Source organism: Leptodactylus fuscus, chromosome 2, assembly GCF_031893055.1.
Source record: "Leptodactylus fuscus isolate aLepFus1 chromosome 2, aLepFus1.hap2, whole genome shotgun sequence".
In the NCBI taxonomy this organism is placed as follows: domain Eukaryota; kingdom Metazoa; phylum Chordata; class Amphibia; order Anura; family Leptodactylidae; genus Leptodactylus; species Leptodactylus fuscus.
The window spans coordinates 204,600,142-204,620,517 of record NC_134266.1 but is presented as its reverse complement, the minus strand read 5'-3'; positions in this window follow the sequence as shown (position 1 = coordinate 204,620,517).

The following is a 20,376-nucleotide window of genomic DNA, read 5'->3' as shown; positions in this document are numbered from 1 at the left end:
TCTTCAATTATGGATACTGCTGCTAGGTTCCTACGCTATAATGGCCCCTTCACATGGCATAAGCGTGCCGCTCATTTAGACACGTATACACGTGTCCGAGTGCGGCGCTTCAAAACAGAGCCCATTGATTTCAATGGGAAGCGCGCGTATATCGGCATATATGCGCGCTTCCCATTGAAATCAATAGGTGCTGTTTTGAAGCGCCGCTCTCGGACACGTATATACGTGTCTAAATGAGCAGCGCGTTTATGCCGTGGAAGAGGTCTTAAAGGGGTATTCCCACCTCACATACTCATCAGTCTTTACTGCTGTAAAATCTTCTTTCTTCCTGGTTTCCTGCATCATTTGGTGGGCGGGGTTTCACATGCAACCTGCCGTTTAGCTCCGCCCCAAATTTGTGTGTAGCTCCGCCCACCCATATTGGACTATGAAGTACAGGCAGCAGCAACTCCATTCTATGTTACATACAGAGACTGCCTGTCTCTGCCATAATGAACACAACTGAATTAGCTAGCCTGATAACTGGGAGAACAGAAGAAATGAAAGCAGCTCCTCTCCCCTATCTGAGTGCAGGAAGCTAGGTCACGTGGTGTAGACACAGGAATACCTAGATACACAGGCTCGCGCCCGTGCACTTTGCCTACTCTCAGGGGGGAGGGAGGAGGGGCTGATACATCACTTGACTCATGTGCAGCTAAGTCAGGGCTGTGGCCACAAAAAATTGAATAAAGTAATATAGTGGACAAACAAAGCAGTTTTGCTGAAGCAGTGTATTTAGGAAAAGTCTTAAATCCACATTAACAAGCAGTATAGATAGGATCCTTGTGATGGGACAACCCCTTTAAGGCTGAGGCCCCACATTGTGGAAGCGCAGCTTTTTTGTTGCAGATTTAGCTGCGTTTTTTTTTATGCCAAATCCAAGAAAGGCTAATATATAAGAAATATTTATACTTCTTCCTTCTGCTCAATCCATTCCTGACTTCAGTTTAAAAAAACACATCAAATTCTGAAACAAAAAAATCTGCATTTCTGCAACGTGGGGCCTTAGCCTAAAACAGGAAACTCAACAGCTCTGGAACTCTGGGAGAAAATACCATACCAGGGCTTAATCTCTTCCATGGGCATTTTTCAATTTTTGTTTTTACGTCCCCCCCCCCCCTCCTCCAAGCCCCACAACTCTAGTACGGCAGATGTCGGGAAGGGGTTAAAAGCCCTTAATGAAGCCAGTGCATATATGTATTGTGGTCCCTAGGTGGTTAAAATAATATAAAAAAATAGACTCCTAAAATGAAACAGGGGGTCAATGAATGAGGGCAATATATAAATCCAAATGTATAAATAAACAGAACATATTGGTGATATCTTGTTATAAATGATACATAGGACCCATGACCCATTTATAGTATAAAATAATTATACATAGTGTGGTAAAGTGTATGGTAAAGTTTTGAAGGAGGTGTATATCTTACCTGGTTTCCTCAGACAGGCTGGGTAGCGGAATACCAGAAGGATATATGTTGCTATAGCAGAACATACTCTGCTAGGGCTCTTTAAGTTACGGTATATGGGCTGGATTTCCTGGACTGGAGGGCATTTTGGTAATGAGAGTCTTCCAGTCCACAATCTTTTAAAATCATTTTTAATAAACTATTGCACATAAATATAAGCAAATTTGGAAATCTTATAGTTAGTTGTAAATTCAAGATAAAGTTTTGAAACACATACGTCATTTTTTGTATTCTAGAGTGTATGCTTGCAGAAAACATATGGGCTTATGTTGAAATAGATGTTTCTCTTTCTGAACAGAAGTTTTCTGTTTCTCATATGGTAAGCATTTTTTATGGAAACACAATAATAGAGATGTCTAAGTTTTTCTGTGCTGTAAAATACACAACAAAGTTATTTTCTAAGTATATAGGATGTGTATTTTCTTTAGAACAGAAGGCATGGAAAAATAACTTCAGAACTTCAAATAAATTAAAATATTAAATGCTGATTTTATAAATTAACAAAAAAGAACAAAAAAAAAAAAAAAAAAAAAAAAAAATATCACTTATACTCATGACCAAGCTCTTTGAAGAATCCCTCTAGTATTAATCTTAAAGAGATTGTCTAAAGGATAGCATTTACGAGATATAGCATTTTTTTATTTTTTTTTGTAGTACATAATTGATGCCACTTCCTCTGGACAGTCCTAGTAGCTTGGTCCTTTTGTACACTGTAATTCCTGCTATTGTGTAAGTCACTTATATACAGTCATTCAGTCATTATTTTTTCAAGATAGCACAGGTTATGAGATTATTAATTGGGTGAGTAACAAAAATGCTTAGGAACCAAGTAGAGCCGAAGCCTCACAATAACCCAGGGATGATGCGCTCTTCTTCAGTAATGCAATGGGATTCCTTGGAATTGATTAAACCAGGCTTTTATTACAAACAGAACGCATTTCAGGGTTCATATGCAACGCAACAAAGTCACACCCCTTCATCAGAGCTACATGAAATAACAATGAAAACAGAAACAAAAAAACAAACCGTCATTTCCAAATCAATTACAAGTATCAATGATAACTTGATTCCAAAACAAACTATTGTTTCTTCTACCTTTGAAAGTAACTTTTCATACATACATATTGACACATTAAATGTTGCACATAGATAACAGAATTTCACAAGAAAATAGCTCTACAGCTTAAGACAGTGATGTTGCTGACAGGTTCTTGTTACATAAGCTCATTTTTGTCCATTACTTATCCCTGTTTTAAGGATCCTTATCATTCTTACAGTGCCTTAATGTATCAAAATATGTTAATTTGCTCACTTAGAGCCACTCTGTTCTTAACTTGTGTTGCCAGCTGTGTTAGGTTTGTTTCTAGATCAAGAGCGACTTGCTGGTATGCTCTTTTTATTTTGCAGGCACGTGGAATGCCCACGCAGGCGCCTACAACGTCCTGCTGAATCAACTGAAGGTAGGGGGAGGGTTCGCTTACTTACTGCACTACCCCTATAAGGGATATGACAGGTGATCAGTCTCATAGCGCACATGCGCTGGGATAGATCGTCTGACACAGGTACCGCTCGTTTACTGCTTGTGTGGTATAGGTGGTGCTTCCACATCTTTATTACAGTGCTTGCAGCGTCTATTGGTGCTCTAGTATATAGTGTGAGGATGACATGGGGCACAAATTCATAGTGACAGAAATAAATATATATAAAAAGACATATAATTACAAAAATAAATATATAAAAAATACACAGTGGAAATATGCACATACTTCATCAAAATTAAAACAAAACATTAATCTGAACAATAAATTAGCACATAGTATCAGTAATTAATAGTACATAAATATATGGATCAAACTAAAAATGCTATAATGAATAAATACTTTATAAAAACATATGTATAATAAGAACAAATAGGTGTAATAAATGCTTAAAGGGATTGTATTATTGGGAAAACTCATTTTTAACTAAGCATATATTTACATAGCCTAAAGGCTATTCCACACATTCATTTTGTTTGTAAATCCTCACAGCCATTTTTGAATTAGCCTATTTTTATTGATATGCTAATTAGCCAGCAACGAGCATGTTCAGTGAGTTCAGTGAGCGCTGTGTGTACACAGGGGGAGGCTGCTGCTGCACTTGATGACTCCTCAGCCTCCCTGTTATCACCTCCCCTTGTGTACACACATCACACAGTGCTCACTGAACTTCCGATGCTCGTTGCTGGCTACTTAGCATATCCATTAAAGCGGTCTAATTAAAAAATGGCTGGGAGGATTGATAAACAAAGGTATGTCTGGAATAGCCTTTTTAAGGGCTATGAAAATGTATGCTTAGTTAAAGATGAGTTTTCTCAATGGTAGAATCCCTTTTAGCATCTGAGATTTTTTTTTCAGATTAGCAGTCTCCTTCACACTGTATTGAGTGAGCAAAAAAAAGAACAAAAAACCCCAAAAACTTTAAATAAATTTTTTCAGGTTTGCGCAGGTTGAGTAAACATTTTGCTGTCAGAACAGCAGTTTGTATGTATTTCATAAACAAAATATAAACTCTTGCCAATAAAAACATTAGGAAAAGATTTTTCACTAACAGGACTGATTGTAAAAACTAATAATCTGTGGACAGATCAAACTACTCTATTGCAATACAGACAAAATTACAGTAAGGCAATGAAAGGATTAATTTCCCTTTGTTTGTCTGTATTACTGCTGCTGTCAGGCTCACACAGCACTGATTCTCCTTCACTCCAATCTATGATTTCTATCACTAATCTGCATGTAATTGATTAAATCTGACTAGACTGTGTTCTAATTCTCCTACTCCTATAGGTATTGTAAGCTTTTCAACACTCTGTATCATGCAGTGATGAATAACATATCCATCCCATACTTCCACCATCTCTGATATGCCTCGGCCCAAACAAACTTGTAAACTGTATATGACATCAGCACTAGAGATGAGCGAGCGAGTATAGCACACACCCATAGGAGTGAATCGACGCAGAGGGTTAAGAGTTCGGCCGCCGGCAAAGTCTGCGTGCCGGCCGCTTCCTTTCATTCTTATGGGTGCGTGCTATTCAAAATGGCCATTTCAAATAGTACTCGCTCATCTCTAATCAGCACTGTAAAGTGTCCACTTTCCGCTCACTATGGGCTAAGAGGCTATCAGGTGGCGCCAGAATGTCACAGTGACTTAGAAGACACGTATCTCTGTTGTATTTTTACTGTGCAATACATGTGGTCATCTAAGTTCCTCTGAGACAAATCGCCATTTACACAGTCCAGTCATATTAATGTGACCACCACCTACTTTTGACATCAACGTTAACCAATCGCAGAAGGCATGGGTCATCAGCCATCTGGGTGCACTCATCATTGTGGAAGGCACGATGGATCAACACAAGTATGCATCTATCCTTGTGGACCATGTTCACCCCTACATGCAAAATGTTTTTCCTCAGGATGATGGCATCTACCAGCAGGACAATGCGACGTGTCATATTCGCAGTGTACTGTATGTGCGTGGTTCAAGGAGCACCAAGACGAGTTTACCATACTCCCTTGGCCAGCAAATTCCCTGGACTTGAACCCAATCGAGAATCTGTGGGACCACCTCGATCAAGTTGTTCGTGCCATGGATGCTCAACCGCATAACCTAGTGCAGCTGGCCACGGCACTGGTGAACATCATCACAGCATCCCCTCTCTTCCTGCATGTCTCGCAGTGGTTTGCTCTGCGAAAGGTGGTTATTCTGGATTTTGACAGGTGGTTACATTAATGTGACTGGACTATGTATTTACAATTTGGAATACTTGGGTCAAAAATGTGTAATACTGTATATTAGGTCACTCATCTAGATACACAATTATAGTATCAATTTACAAATTAAAAATACAATCACATGAAAATAAACAAATATATTTAACACTTTACACTCAAAAATATAAAATAAAAAAATCCTACTAAAAAGAGTGCTAATGGACAGGCCTGTAGATTTAAAAAATAATACTTAAACATTACTTTTCTAGCCCTACGGATAACAAAGGTAGAGCAATACAACATGTAGACAAAACACCAAGATGTGCCAGCTCATTAAGACCTTCTGAAGCCCGGTCATTAAGGAGTTGCCTTTAATGAAAAAGCCTATTAAAGATTTTAGTTTCCACATTAATACAAGTCATTGATCATATTAGTTTAAACAATTAGCTTTTTTCAAACGCAATGAATTTCATTGATTCTGTAATTTAACATGTTGTATATAATTTTGCATTAACCATGTAATCCATTGAAATTATTGGGTCACATTCTACCTTTGGTAATAATTCTATTCTTTTATCTCTAGTTTAAGAAGTATCATTGCTGGCTCAATTTGGAAACATAAGGACGACACAGCTTTGTTTAATGAGATATTGTAACCTGCATTAGTTTAATTAAATGCCGCAATGTAAACAATATTGATAATTTATGGGCTTTTACTTAGCAAATGTGGTCATCTGCATGTCTTGAATGAAGATTTTCATAGAATGTCAAGGTCTTTTTGTCAAACCAAATCTATGTGCCAGATGGTCACTTTATTAAAATGCATTCTGAGCTGCATCCTAACAACATGGGACACAAAAGTTGCCAGGTTGTTTAATTCTGTACGGAGCTCTGGCAGGTGGTTTCGGCACCACATAAGAGTTAAGAAATCGTTAGAACAATTTATCATTGTGGCAGTTTGCGAATGGCCAGTCTATGAGGGGATTCAAGGAACAATTCATACAGAACAGTGCCTATATTCTAATATCACATATGATATTAAATCAATATTAATAATTAGAGATGAGCGAGTAGTATTCGTTCGAATATCGAATCCTATTATAGTCTATGGGAAAAAACGGGAATGTTGTTCCGGTTTCCATGGAAACCAAAGTTCGACACCTTGGATCCTCCAGGTTCCGGAAGTAGCAAGATGAGGAGCACAAGGAGGTTTTTGCATTGAATTCAATGGAATTTTCCCACGTGGTATTTGACTGATACGAGTATTCGATTGAATAGTAGTATTCGATCGAATACTACTCGCTCATCTCTATTAATAATCTCTTGCAATTAGAGAGAAGTATAACTGACATTCACAAATTAGCAGCAGAGAAATAGGTAAGTGAATAAGGCAAGGCTCACACTTGTGCAGGGCTCTCTGTCATTTGGGTCCATTGGGGGACCCGAATAATGGAGAACACCTCCTCTAAAACAGCAGTCACCTGTTGGCACCCACATACCCCACAGTCTATAATGGGGTAGGGTGTCCATCAGGTTTCCGCCACTTTTACACTGCGCCTTGGGTGTACAATGTAATATAACATTTTTAATGGCCATGAACCATAGTTGTGTGAACGTAGGCTTACACTGAGGGGAATTGAGAGATGAAAATTTGCACAACGTGCCAAATGGAAATAGTTTTTATATTTCCATATTTCTTAAGCTTTATTATATTTAACACTTATTTGGCAGTGCTTATACAATTAAAATATGGTGCTAATTTGAGATTAATTAAAAATGTTTTTCTGTTACAGACACGCATGACAAAATCTAACAAAGATTGACATTTTTTTTTATCCTGTGGGGTAAAAAGTTAGGTTGTGTTCACATAACAAATAAGCATCAGACGCAACCCAGGTTACAGCAATGTGGCAACGCAGGTCATAATGCCTTTTGGTGCGAAATCCTCTTACAGACAGGCAGTGATGAGGGATTTTCCTAGGGCACTTCCTACAACTTGTCTCTCGTGAAGCGTTGTTTCAAGGTCCCTTGATGGTTAATGCGAATAACAGCAAAGGAGACAGGCATAGCTCAAGGCTCAGTTTACCCAGTTACACAGCAATATGGAGGCACAATTTACTTGTAGTACTGGGTTCCACTTATATGGCACTCTACATAGGGACAGGAGGCGCTAGGCTGTTCACCCCTTCCTCAGTTCTCTGACACGTTGATGACATGGGACTGCCTGTGTTTCTAAGTACCACTACCTAACCTACAGAGCTGAAGGTAATGTGCAATAATCTAAAACAGCTCTCTCTATTGCTAGTGTGGGGAAGACAGATTGGTAGCTGCGGACCTAACCAGTAAGAGACACGGACGCCAAATCTGGTGTAAACAGGTTTATTTAAAAAATAAATTAAATAAATAAACCTTTATGTCAGATACAAAAATAATCAAAATAAAATAGCCTTAACTTCAGGCAAAAGGGAAAACAAAACTCCTGCTCGTCCGAGCTCTAACTAATACAGTGTAAGGCTAACTGTACGTGTAGCTTACTTCCAGCCACACAATGAAACAAAGCACAACAAGTCCCAGTTTGTTTCATGGAGAGACAGAATTTTGGAGCTTCTAGAAACACTCTATATTTCTGAAGGTCTGCATGACAGATTCATAAATGTGTCTAAAATTAGTAATGGGATTCGTAGTTTAGACAGTATTGATAAATGTGCTCCGATGTGTCTAGTTTAAGACTGAAGCAGAATGTATAGAGAGGTGAGTAGATAAGCTATAAAATCTTGTATTGTAACAGCTGTGTCTTAGCTTCATATATGTGATAGCTGTGATCATCAGTGTGCTAATAAGTGAGGTGGCTGCTGCAAAGAAATCTTCAGAAAGCAGGAAGAGTCAGCATATTATATGGCCTAGTGGACAGTGTCAAAGCTGCAGGATTTTTAGTAATTTTTAATTATATATAATGACTAGAGATGAGCAAGTAGTACTTGATTGAGTAGGTATTCAATCGAATACTACAGTATTCAAAATACTCGTACTCGATCGAGTACCATTCGCTGTTCGAATGTAAAAGTTCGCGAATGCTATACAGTCAGCCAATCAACGCTGGTTCTTCTCCTACCTTCAAAAGTCTTCAACGTGCAGCTTCCCCGCGGCATCTTCCGGCTCTGAATTCACTCTGCCAGGCATTGGGCCTGGGCAGAGCCGACTGCGCATGTCCACTTGTAGCGCGGGCATGCGCAGTGGGCTCTGCCCAGGCCCGATGCCTGGCAGAGTGAATGAAGAGCCGGAAGACGCCGCAGGGACGCTGCAAGGAGAAGACTTCTCGGAGAATCCAGCCTGACCCTCACTCGTGGACTTGATTTGATCGAACGTTGCCTACCCCTGAAACGAGCATTTTCCCCCATAGACTATAATAGGGTTCGATATTCGATTCGAGTAGTCGAATATTGAGGGGCTACTCAAAACGAATATGGAACCTCAAACATTTTACTGTTCACTCATCTCTAATAATGACATAAAAACAGATATAAAATCCTCACCAACAATTCTTTAAAATTATATTTAACATAAAAATTAAAAAAATAAAAATAGAATCATTTCCTGGTAACTCATTCCTTTTGAGGTTTGTTTGTTTTCATTCATTCAATTCAAACATTTGTTGTTTACTTCTAATGGCTAAAGTTCTGTTCTGACCATGTAACTGACATAGGTGACAATAGTGCACTGCTTCAGATACAGTAACCATCCATGTACAGTGTACATGTACAGTGATGGCATCCTTGACAGATTTTAATCTATGGAAGTAAATTATTAAATTATCGAATGACAATAGAGATATTAAGAGCTGTGGAGAATTGGGGAAAAAAAATATAATGAAACCTTTGCTGACCTCAGTATTGGTTTTGGCTTAAAAAACTGCAGCAAAAAAACAAAAAAAAAGCTGCTTTTCTGCAGTGGAGCCTTAGCCTAAAGTAGCACAGATGGGCAGTAGCTTAGTTACTCAGACGAGCAGGTTTTTATTTTGTTTGTGCCTGAAGTCAAGATTGATTTATTTATCTTGTTTGTTTTTTTCTAAATATATCAGTTTGCTGCATATTTTGTGTCCCTGTCTCGACTGTGTGAGTCCGCACCACTGCTGCTACCGAGCTAACTTCCCCACAATGATTAAGAACATTTCATCTTCTGATCTACTACAACATCACTTCAGTGTTCACTAATACCCTCAGTGTTTGCTAATACTTTTTTAAAATAATGTTATCTCTAAGAATCATTCATCATGACAATTTACCTTATAAAATGCTGATACTTTACACATGCCTATATTTTATACACATTTTTTCTTATGGGACCGGTGTCACAATTATTTTCTAGTCAGTTTTTGGCTGCTGTAATTGATTCAGGATGTCTTTACTCATCTCTCACAAAATGACAAAATTCTGACTTATGACATAATATTATAAAAATTCATAAGAATTGGGCATTAGTTACCAATCTGCCGTTATGTTAAGATATGAATCCCAGTGCAAGATTCCTTAGCCTACAACAGTAATTGTAACATATAGCTTCTAAAGGTCAACATGAATATTTCATGAAAGAGTTCACGACAGCTGTCATTTTTTCTTCAATTTACAGAAAACTAGACTTGTAAGGACACTTGGGAAATTCAAGGTATTTCAACACTGAGGGTACGCTATTGCTGTTCCTATATGTCAGTTCTATTTACAGAGGGCTAGGTAGATAAATATTTGCAATGTTTGAACTAAACTGACATCAACTTGTTCTTTTATTTAAAGTTTGAAACTCAATAACTTGTGATTAATTCTAGAATTTTTTGTGCCTTATGTTAGAAAACAAGAGCATTCTTTAACAAAAGGACTTGCATTATAGCAGTGTGATTAATTTCATTGACTACCTCCTGCTGAATTGCCATATACAACTGTCAAATGAGAATATATTAGGAATAAAAGAGCCAAACTCCTTTATTCCGGTTAACACTTTATAAATTCTAGATGTTAAAGGAATTCCTCTTCACATTGTCTCAAATTTATTGTGTAAAAGCAAATTAAAGAATGTTTGTAGTCATTATGTTTATTATTTGGGCATAGTCTGTGCATAGTCTATAAAGATATAGTAACTAAAATGATGCAGTTAAGGTATGTTCACATGGCAGAATTTGCATTCCGCATGGCTAGTGCAACGAAATACTGATGCAGTGCACTGGCATCCCATTGCGGCATTCTGCTCTGGATTAGGCTCAAATGGCTGCGTTAAATAAGGAAAGATAGGGAAGCTCGCTTCTTTTTTCCGCTACTAGTTGAAGTCAAAGGGAGCCAGGTTTTTTTTGGGACCGGATTCTGAGGCGGATTCCGCGTCAAAATCCATCCCAAAAATCCCTGTGTGAACCCAGCCTAACTCTACAAATGTCTCTACAATGCCTTCCTCACAAGTTCTACACAGTCCAGTCACATTAATATGACCACCTGTTAAAATCCAGAATAACCACCTTTCGCAGAGCGGACTGCTGTGAGACATGCAGGAAGAGAGAGGATGTTGTCATAATGTTCACTGGGATGTTGAGCCTTGACGACTCCAGTGCCGTGGCCATCTGCGCTAGGTTACGCGGTTGAGCATCCATGGCTCGAACAACCCGATCGAGGTGGTCCCACAGATTCTCGATTGGTTTCAAGTCCGGGGAATTTGCTGGCCAAGGGAGTACTGTAAACTCATCCTGGTGCCCCTCAAACCACGTACGTACACTTCGAGCTTTGACACGTCGCATTTTCCTGCTGGTAGATGCCATCATCCTGAGGAAAAACAATTCGCATGTAGGAGTGAACATGGTCCGCAAGGATAGATACATACTTCTGTTGATCCATCGTGCCTTCTACATTGATGAGTGCACCCAGATGGTTGATGACACGTGCCTTCTGTGATTGGTTATTTAACGTTGATGTCAAAAGTAGATGGTGGTCACATTAATATGACTGGACTGTGTAGCTCTGTCTCTGTATGAAAAACTCAGTGTAAACAGACCCTTACTCTCTTTAAACAGGTATTTTCTTCTACTAATGTTACAGCATGACATTCCATGAGTGAATTCTGACTTCTGGATCCTCTTCTGATCACAAGATTTAAAGGAATAATGCCACAAAACATTTATTCTCTCTCCATAGGACAGAGGTTTAAATTGTTGATCAGTGATCAGTGGGGGGTCTATCCACTGATCCTGAGAATTGCTTTGCTTTACCTACGCTTTCAATTCAGCCATGTGAAAAAATCTCAAGCCTCCTTGTAAATGCAGATATACCACCACTCAGACTAACTTCAATGAAAACTGGACACAGCCTACGTATAACACTGAAATATCTCTGGCGCTCCCACTGAGCTGGAGAAGGGTTTGGACACTTTTCTCTTCGGCTGCATTCACAGTGGAGGTAAAACACCCTCATTCTCAGAATTGGGTTGGGTTGTTATTGTTCAGACTACCATTGATCAGCAATTTATACTCTACTCTATTTATAGAGGATAGATATGTTTCATGGTACAACCTCTTTAACTTGGTCCCACTCTGTAACTCCGCAAACTTTGTTTAAAGCGCTGTGGGAAGAACCAAGGGGTCTTAGCCTAATACTAATTTTATCATATATATTTTCTGTAGGTCTAACTTGTTCTTACCCCTTCTGTCAATGAAAGAGTAATAAATCTGTAAATTAAGAGAACCAATATTACCCCTCTTCCCTGACAAAATATTAATTGCCAAAGATTAGTTACTTTATGTTAAATGAAATATATATGTTAGTATATACTTCACTTTATAATTTGTTTACAGAATGTGTGTACATCTGTGTATTTGTGTATGCACCGCTATGTTACCTGTTGAGGTCTTAGAGGTCTTGAACTCTTTTGCCACCAAGTAAATAACCGTCATTTAGAAACTTCCCTCTTTTTTTATCAGAACCTATCTTTGGAGAGGACATCTAAATTATTGAAAAGATCTATTTATTACTCCACCAACATTTTATATAGCATATCACCTGGGAGATGAGAACATTACATTTCAGACTGAGATACAAATTCATCACAGTTTCTACTAATTATACCTCAGAGTTTCTCCTTGACCTGTCAATGTCTAACCTGTATTGAGTGAGTTATTTAGGTTCTGAAATCAATGGAAGTACTGAGGCTGATATTCTTGTGAGCGGTTGTCTATTTACTGCTTTGCAGTATATCTTCTCAGAAATTACCAATTCATTCAAGTGAACTTATTAAATTTAGAAGACTGAAAAAAATACCTGAGCTCTTCAGAAACTTCCAGGAGTTTGACAAGAAATACACTGTTGTACAAGTTACATGATATATGTCTTGATCATCTTTTTGATATATATACTGTAATAATGTTTGTGTTTGAGATTAAAGGGAGTCTCCAGATTTTAGAATTTCATGACCACTATACATGAAACAGAGCTATCTGCTTTCAGGTATAAGAAGAAATCTTATACAGCTGATCAGTGCAGTGTCCTCTCCTTGGATATATCAGTGTGTGCAATTATGGGCACGGGCAGTATATGGCTTTCATAACCCACTGGATTTAAAGCAGCCAGTCCAGAAACACAGCAAGACCCGGTGCTAGTATTGACACCACCCCATTTGTGCAGGTCCATGCGAGGTCAATCTGTCTTCTCCAGTTCCTTTCCACTTGACCACTTCATTATTATTATTGTTTATTTATATAGCACCATTAATTCCATGGTGCTTCACTAGGGAAAGCTGGTGCTTCCACTTCCCCTCATTTGTTTCATAGGTGTAAGGTGAAGTATACCACACATTGGAGGAACTGTACCACTGTATCCTACAGCAAGAATCCCGCTGGATAGCTCCCTGCCAACTACAACTGGGGAGTACTGGCAGCTATAATAGTAGAAATATTGTAGCCATACCCCTGGTGTTGTGGAGTAAAATACTATCCCTGCATGATGTATGTGTTAAATTTGGTGGAGCGCTACTTTCCAAATGCATATAGTGCTTTAAAGGAGGTGCTGCTCATGGATAGAAAAGTGTACATTCGATCATTCTAATGTGGCCAAGAACACCTTGCTGGACTTGCAGCATCAAAATGACCTGCTCATCTGCAATGTTCCAGCACCCTAATGCAATGTACACTTTGCAATTTATACATTAAACTGAAGCCATAAAGACTTGACCCTGTCCTGTGTAAAAAAAAAAAAAAAAAAACCCTTAAAGGGTTTGTATACTTTTTTTTTTTTTTCTGTTTCATTTTTTAAACTGATGTCCTATTCATAAAAAAAACACATTTTTTTAGACTGGAGTCTTATTGTGCTTACATACTGTACTTTTATTAGTGGTTGATGTGAGTACTCCAGCCTGTGACACATTCTATTGTACTGTAAAATAGATGCTCACAGGAAAAATAGTCAATCTGTAGGAGTCCCAACAGTCGAACCCCTACCAATCTAAACAACTCATGACTTATGGTACAAGTAGGAACTCTGTTGAAGAGCAATTGAAACTTCATGCCTCTGGTCTCCTCCACTTGTTCTGTGAACCTCTGTGTGAGGTTCACAAACTCAAAAGCAGCAACTCCATATGTACATACCACTAGTACCAGCGTTTTCCAAACAAATGTAACGGCTTGGCTGCATCCTGCAAAAAAGGTCAAAATATGAAAGCTTACAAACCAGTGTCAAGGTTCCCCAAGGTGCCCCCTTGAATCCCTATTCTAAAATCAATAACATATCACTGATAAAGCAACAACATACACATCTACAATGTATAAGGGGTGGATGCTAGCATTTCAAATGGACCCAGATAAAGTTTGTATAAGGTGCCAGTCACATGATTGAATCTTCACAATGCCAAAGAAAAAGCCGGTGATGCCCATATTATTAGTGATACTCATACCATATTAGGGGGCTCTCATCAGAATTGTGGACCTATGTTGTATTCATCATGTATTTAATGGACATGCTTGCATCCTGCTGTTACGGTTCTGTATATATATATATATATATATATATATATATATATATATATATATATAATGAAAAATAATGATTTTTAAACAAGATGGAACTGCTAGACTGCAGAACACTGCAGTGAGGTCCACAAGCCCAGGTGGGCAGCCGTCTGTCTGAATATACGCTACCAGTTAAACTGCACTGGCAGTGGTGTTTGTGTGATTCTAAATGTGAACAGGCTGCAACCAAACCTAACCAGTTGGCTTCACTGGAAAGGAGCACCTGTGTATGGCTGATACAGCAAGGCGGCCTAGGGTTAACAGTCACCCCAGGTGAGCAACAGAACATGCTCTGCAACAGCTAGGAGCTACAAACTGAGTAGACAGTTAAATGGGCTACTGATTCCCACTGGCAGAGTCAAGGAATCCTACCTAGATCCCTAGAGACTGCTCCTGCCTTTAACTGGAACCTGGCCCTAACCTCCTGTCTTAAAGTACTTAGTCAAAGTGTGAGCCCCGGGTGGGTATTGGCTCACACTATATAAAGGCTAGTCCCCGCCCAACAGGGGCAGTGGCATGATGTTACCGATCATGCTCAGTATGGGCAAAATGGGACTTAGCCTCTGAGCAGCTCCAAAATGTCTGAGCATGCTCAGTAGGGAAAGAATGGCACTTAGCCTCTGAGCGGCTCCAAAATGTCTGAGCATGCTCAGTGGGCCGAAAGCTGGACTTAGACTCCAGACACCTCACTGCACGATGCCGAGGTTTGGATTGGCCCGCAGGTGGCGCTATGTGCTGGACGGGAAGCCTGTGGGACCCCATCCTAACACATGCACAGAAGCATGGTTTCATTTAATATCAGATAAATGTGGCTTTTTTCAGTGTATGTTTTTATATGATGTCCCCAACTGGCTAATTTTTGTAATAAAAACAATTTTTTCCAACATATGCATATGAAAAAAACAAACAAAACAGGCAGGTTTCTTATCTCTAGAGATGAGCGAATACCGTTAGATCGAGTAGATATTCGAATTTTAAGGTATTCAACATATTCAATTTCGAACGAATACCACGCAGTAAACGCAGTAAAAATTTGTATGGCCTCCCACCTTCCCTGGTGCTTTTTTTTTTTTTGCACCAATAACTGTGCAGGGAAGGTGACACAGGAAGCAGGAAAATGTAGGCATAAAAAAAAAAATAGGAAAATGTAATTTCCTGTTGAAATCAGGTGACCTCGGATTTATAAGAATAGTGTCAGCCATATTCGTTTCAGATACTGTTTGAAGAGCTAGGGAAAGACATCGTGATCAGGGTGACAGAGAAAGTTTAGCTTGTGATAGGCAGGAAAAGTGAAAAACAACAGCTCTTTTCAGAGCTACACTGCAGGAACAGTGTAGACATACACTGAACCTGCCAAAGATGCGTCAGGGTAGCATCAAAGGACGGGGGCGGGCAGGTGGACATGGAAATCCAGCTGGAGATCCAGTCCACAGTCCAGCTACTGGAGAGGGGCTGTCCGCCATGCCCCTCGTCAGTAGCACAAGGGGGCGAGGACGTGGAAGTGGAAATCCAGTCCACAGTCCAGGTACTGGAGAGGGGCAGCCATCAGTGCCCCTTGTCAGTAGCACAAGGGGGCGAGGATGTGGAAATCCAGTCACCAGTCCAGGTACTGGAAAGGGGCTGCCAGCAGTGCCCCTTGTCAGTAGCACCAGGGGGCGTGGACATGGATATGAAAATCTAGTCCACAGTCCAGCTACTGGAGAGGGGCTGCCAGCAGTGCCCCTCATCAGTAGCACAAGGGGGCGAGGACGAGGAAGAGGGGATCCAGGCTGCAGTAGCTTGACTCTAATTAGATACTGGAGAGGGGCAGCCAGCAGTGCCACAACATCAAACAGGGTGTAGTGCTGACGAGGCCCGAGCACCTGGAACCTATACTAGGGTGGATAGCAGATATTGTGGACCCACAACCAGCATGTCCTGTCCACAGTACTGACGAGACACAATTCCATGTGCCTGTGCCAGCACACAAGTTCCTCATCCTCCTCCTCCTCCAACACCAACACCACCTTCACCGTAAATAAATAGTTAAAAAAAAAACATTAATATTTTAGGGATCCCCCCCCAAGGGCCTGCAAAATAATGTTTTGCTGGAATAGTTTTCAGGTGCCATGTCTCATTTGCAGAACTTATAGAGCACTAATACAATGGAAACTCCCAACAAGTGACCCAAGTCACTCTTGACAGAATTTTCCAAGAGGTATAGTGAAAGTGACCACCGTGGGAATTAGCTTGGTAGCAGCAGCAGAGGTGACTCAAACAATCAGAGGCAGTGACATAGCGTTGGCTTAAAAAAAACAGGTTTTGCCCAATTATGATTTTTGAAGCAGATAAAATAAAATACAGCCGTTAAATTCAGGCAGAAATAATACAAATAAAAAAATCTGCTTGTCTGAGCAATAAAAATAAATTCTCCCTCATTATATGAGCGGCTTTCTACCAGCCACTTGAGTAAACATAAACAACTATTGGTTTCCTCACCAGTTTTGCTGCAGACCCAGACATGCCCTGTTTCTCCCAGGCTCTGCCCATAATTGCAGGATCTGCAGCCTTTTGTGACCCAGTAACAAGCCCAGTTCTCACACCTGGGCTGACACATTTTCAATAGCAGCCCCACACCACACATAGGTGAGGAACCTGGGAAAGGTATATCAACCTTCCAGCACCCTGTATCACTTCTCACACTATACAGCCATTTCACAGATTTTATTAACCCTTAAATACTATCATGGTGTCTATCATACACCACTATCATACGCATATCATCATGATACACCATGATAGTACTTAAGGGTTAACATTGGAATGTGTAAATGAGAAATTACTAAAACATCACTTTGTCTCTAAATTTTTCATTTTCACAAGGGGTTGAAGAAGAAAAAGCACCCCACAGTTTAAGCAATTGCTCCTGAACACGGCAATACCCCATATGTGGTCATAATCTGCTCTGTACATGGTGGGGCTTGGAATGGAAATAGTGCTATTTGATTTTTGGATGGAAGATTATACTGGAATAGTTTTCAGGCTCCATATCGCACTTGTAGAGCTCCTAGAGTACCAATACAATGGAAAGTTCCAAAAATGGCCCTATTTTAGAAATTACACCAGGCTTGTTATTGTGTAAGTGCTGTTATAGGCTGCTCTAGGTAGCCTGTAGTAGAACCACAACTACCTACCTTCCGCTGTATAATACTAAGGAGACCTATTGGCCGTGGTACCATATTTAAATACTCGCTATCCACCATGGTAGTTTACGATGGATGTCAGGAAAGGGTTAAAGTCCCTCTCTGCCCTGTATAGTGGAAAAGGGTTAAAACATTCTATTGTTTACCTTCTAATGTGAAAATAAAATTTGGTTTAGGAGGAACAATGATGAGACAATCTATCTAACTAATGCAATTTCTCATTAAACCAATTCCACACAATATCATGGCATGAAAATGTGCTCAACTTGTGACACACATATCTGGACAGTAAGAGTAAGGGGAACAAGTACATAACCGAGTTTCAAGAGTGAAACACGTTCTGTGTGTCACCCAGATTTACCAGTTTGAGTTTCGTGCTGGGAGCTGAACTCCTAGCATCCTAGTTATCTACCTACCTTCCAGTGACATACTGTCCCATACTGTGATTGATACAGGACAGTATATGGCTGAGAGGCAGACTCCTAGCATCAGATAATGAAGATGCTATGAGTCCCGCTCCCAGCACGAAGTTTAAACTGGAAATTCTGGCTGATACTTGGGCTGTTATACACGGGTGAAACACGGTCGTGTGCTGCTCCCCTAAAGGTAAGGAAGTTCCTGTGTTACACCATCTTCCATGAGCAATTGTGGCTTTTTTTTATATATGTGTGCATGTAATATTATGTTGCATTTGAAATCATATTACAATGGTTAGTACAATAAATTAGCCCTTTTCTGGGAGATAAAACTGTGATTAAGACTTCCAAAATATACATCAAAGCATACGGTGTATAGAGCTGTATCTTATGATCACCTGTGAGAATGAATTCGTAGAATATATGCAATTCAGGTCACCTGTCTATGCCAAGCCGGAGGGATATGGCAAGCTTACAGTTTAGTTTTTTAGACCTGGCAGCTCAGATCAATGCAATCAGTAGGTTATGTCTTGTTCTCAGTAAAGTAATTGAAAGGGTTTCACTTTGTCCTTGAAGAGATACAAATGCTAGACATGATTAATATTTCCAGACAATTGTATTGATTGATAGTGTTCAAAGAAGTGAATTAAATATTCATATTGAAATGTCTTAAAGAAATATGAAAATATCAACGTTACACCTTTTACATTGTTATATATTCATTGCTGTGACAGGGAATTATAAATTAGAAATGAACCTTTTTTAATTTAATGAGCTAAACATGATGCATAATGTAAGCCAGATTTATTTCTAAAAAAAAAAAAAAAAAAAAGTGTTATTTTACTTTTTATTTAGAACACGCTAAAAGGGAAAAAGAAAGAGGGGTTTAAAATATCAAGCTGACAGATAATACACCTAAAAATGAAATATTTAGCATCAAATACAGCTGGTTATGCACATTGGGATGTACAAAACACACACACAAATATATATATATATATATATATATATATATATATATATATATATATGGAAGAAAGAGTTATATTGTGATTATCAGACAATCTAGAAATAGCTAAGAAGGGAGAGGCATGGGACATGGTAAGTTAATAGCTAAGTTATTGTCCATCAGCTATTATAGTGAACTTAAAGGGGTATTCCCATTTCAAAGACTCTAAACTGCTAGCTAATGTGAATTCAAGCGTTTTCCTATATACCTTGCTATGTGAGATTATTCCTCCCATTGTTTACATAGCATTTCCTTGGTCCCGGCCTGTTATCTGATCTCAGTACAGGTGACTTGACTCACTGCACTTTGGAGGGGAGGTGACTGAGTTCTCAGGATCACACTTGCTCTCATACCTGTTAATGCCTGCTCTGATAAGGTCAGTTAATTGCATTTTGCTGATAAGTGCTTGGACAGAGACTGGTGCTTGTTATCTCACGGAAATATGTGTTGAGATTAAATGGGTTATCCAGGATATATATTTTTTTTAATTTTCAGCAGGGAAGGTGAAAAAATAAAAAAACATACTCCCCCCAGTGCTTTGGTATCCCAACATGGTCCAGTACTGCTGCATCTGCTTGCAGTGGAATTCCTCACCACATGTGACTGGTGACCATAATACCTGTAACATACTAAGTCCTTTCTTAAGGCCATTGATTGGCCTCAGTGATCACATGACTGTTGAGGCCAATCAGCGGCTTTAGGAGAGGGTCTTTGGGCAAAAGAAAAGAGCAGAGCAGCAGGACCGAGCTGCTCTGGGAGGACACCAGAGAACCAGGGACAGATGAGTATGTTTTTTCTTTTTTTCTTGCTCACCTTCTCCAGCTCAATCAATCAATATATATATATATATATATATATATATATATATATATATATATATATATATATATATATAAAATATTTATCCTGGTCAAGCTCTTAAATGCAATCCGACTTTGTCCTCATTTCTGGCAGCATGTAAGTGTTTTCTCTTCAAATCTGAGTCATATAAAATGCATTTATTGTTCATATTATTTGATCTGCATTTATAGTAGATTTTTAGAAATCATAAAAAATAATCTTTCATTGTATAGGTAATTTCTGTGCCTGCTGAGGTACTTCAGAGTATACTGGCCATCAAACAATAAATGTCCTTCCATCAGCTTGATAAAGAATACAGGAAGTGAGAAGAAGAGAGAGTAGGAAAACTGGTGAGAGAAGGAAATGGAAAAACTTTTTTAAGCGATGGCCCCATGTACCGGGCCCCAGTGATAAAGTATTCCTGGAAAAACTGCAGACTTTCTGCGCTTTCATAGGCATAGTTAATATGATGTGATTTCCAAAAATGCGATGGTTGTTTCTAAATGTTGATTTATGATACAACCTTAATTTGATTTGTTTGATTAAATGGTTACTAAGTTTTCAACAAACTCCTTACTCTGAAATGTCTGCTGAATCCAACTTGATCTATCACATTCAATTAATACAGAAGTACA